Source organism: Seriola lalandi, unplaced genomic scaffold (assembly GCF_002814215.2).
Source record: "Seriola lalandi dorsalis isolate HSWRI2012SDOR001 ecotype SW California unplaced genomic scaffold, Sedor1 jcf7180002054908, whole genome shotgun sequence".
In the NCBI taxonomy this organism is placed as follows: domain Eukaryota; kingdom Metazoa; phylum Chordata; class Actinopteri; order Carangiformes; family Carangidae; genus Seriola; species Seriola lalandi.
In genome coordinates, this window is record NW_019525460.1 from 253785 (window position 1) to 256299 (window position 2515).

The window sequence follows — 2515 nt, forward strand, 5'->3', positions numbered from 1 at the left end:
GGGTGCTGGCTGGAGAGAGCTAAGAGTGCGGGCCGGGATACACAACTTGATACACATGTGCATGCCTTTCATAACAAGAGCAGATGAAACATCACACACCCGCCTCACACCCTGCCTGCCCTGCTTCACAGTTGGAGCAGTTTATAGTTGTGTTAATGAAAACGAAGACGATCTGGTTATTTGACGGATGGCAACACTTAATGCGTTGTCAAGAGGATGTTAGATATCGCAGCGTTTTACTTGATACAATTATCATGAAAGATAGGGAATAAGTGAGCATAGGCTTGATGAGCAGATCTCGCTGCTTCAAATCCATTTTCAGACATGTGCAAATGTTGAAACATCTGCTTCATATACGCCAATAGAAAAACTGGTGACGTCTTGACACACGGTTTTATGAAAGACTGTCTCATTAAAATATGTTAAAACTTTAGTATTTTTATATTCAAATCAAGATGAAAAGTTCATTAAAGAGAATAAATATTTCATTAGATGCTAAATAAAACAAAGGGAATTTTTGGCTTCTCTCAGCATAAAATTCCTTTGAAAGATTAATTAATACATGTAAATTATGCAAATTATGCCCATGCAAATATTTTATGAAGACAATTAAGGGATCCATTAATTACAGTCTTTTTTGCTTCAGTGACATTCATTCATTTAATTTTAATTTCACTTTAACTGTTTTGATGTTTAATCTTGCAACAAAGAACTTTATCTCTGTGCACAGGGTCGTGTAAACTTGCCGAACACATCGAGTGGGAAGCGGCAGGGAACCAGAGAAGATACTGGGGGAAGATATTCGCATGTGCACCGTTGCCAGGCAGTACTGGCGAGGTACAGTCCCAGTAGCTTGCCTGCCTGTGAAAAGAGCCACGTTCCCTCTTGGACCTGATTCAAAACACTGTAAAAGCAATTAATAAACACAGACTGTGTTAATATCGCAGAATTAGAGAAGTGTGACAAAAGACAAATAGAAATAATTAGTTCTCTAAAATTATGCCCTCATTATTTTTTTTTCCCCCTCTCTCTCTCTCTCTCTCCACTCGCCTCCCTGAGTTTGGAGTTGAGAAAATACCCACACATTTCTCTCGGCTTTCATGCGAGTGATAGGCTTGTTTTTTCCCCTTCTGCTTGTGTAATTTATCAACATCATTTTTTGCCATTTGAGGTTAATTATACAGCTAGGCTTGCAGAGTAGAGCAGAGGAGACATGGGTGGCAGACAAATGCTTCTCTAATTGAACAAAAACACAAAGTGCAGCCTGTTATTCAGTTTCCTCCTTCATTCTGCTCTTCAAGGCAACGATCAGAGTGATTGAGAGACCTTAAAAATGATTCCAAGCAGGGATCAGATTAAAAATAAAAAAAAATAAAAAATCTAATTCTGCTTCATTTCAACCTAAACTATACATTAACGCCGGCCAGTGGCTGCTGTTATTGTAAGTTTAAAGCTTTAACACATTTAATTTGATACAAATACACTACAAAGAGCCAGCTCTTCATATAAGTGTAAAATGTTAGAAATTAAAGTGGCTAAATATACTAATCTGGTATGAAATAGGGGGCTATAATTATGCCGTATCTGGAAGTTATCTTTGTATTTAAATGATGACATATGGATTTCCTTTTTTTGGACATCAAACTGTTTCAGATCCCCGCAGTGACTGAATGACATTTAATTAAGGAGGAGTCATCATTTCACTTAGTACATTTTCTTTCTTTTTTGCCCTTTTACAAAATATCAGTTCAAGTAGACTAATCAAACATTAAAGAATTAAAAGGGACCTAACTTATTCTTGCATACAAAGATGAATATTTTCCACTTTTCACAGCAAATTACATGGAGCATTTTCCCAGATAAATTGGGACCTCTCCCACTGATAAGGGCGGTTCTGAGCAGATGCAGCTGAGGCGTATTAAAGGAAGACGTTCGAGTAATAATGAGGATATTCAACCTCTGCAAGGTGTCTTGTATCTGGGTAAACACAGATAGCAGACAGTCTACAGAGGTTATCACGAGAGCGCCCTTCCCCAAACACATACTGCACCCCCAAGGCTAACAAACAAACAAACCATTAAAAATGTACAAGGCTTATTCATAAAATGGATTGATTTGCCGCGTTTATTACTATCAAAGGGGGGATTCCACTGCTTTTTGTGGTTTTATGACTCATTAATGCTTCCTGAGCTGTAAACAAACCACTTCTTTTATTCTTTCTCTCCATCCTTATAGCTTAGTTGTTGCACTGTTTTACTTACTGCATTGTTTTTTGTTTTTTTGTTTTTTTCTAAAAATGATCTGTTTCCTAAAGGGATCACAGCCACTAAAAGTCAAGTAAAAGAACAATATTATTTCAACAGAAAACCAATGATCTTGACCCAGTGCTGTGGCCCAGATGGTGAGTTGTATGCCTGAACAGCAGGCACAGAAACACTAATGTTCATAAACTGGAGCTGTGTGTGTGAGTGTGTGAGTGTGAGGGAGAGCGAGAAGAGGAGGGAGGGGGTGTGTG

General features: G+C 38.1%; 1 protein-coding gene across 3 annotated transcripts in view; it reads right to left on the reverse strand.

Moving 5' to 3' along the window:
• Nucleotides 1–2515, reverse strand: part of dachd (dachshund d) — a 90849-nt gene that overhangs the window by 3050 nt on the left and 85284 nt on the right. The window lies entirely within an intron of this gene.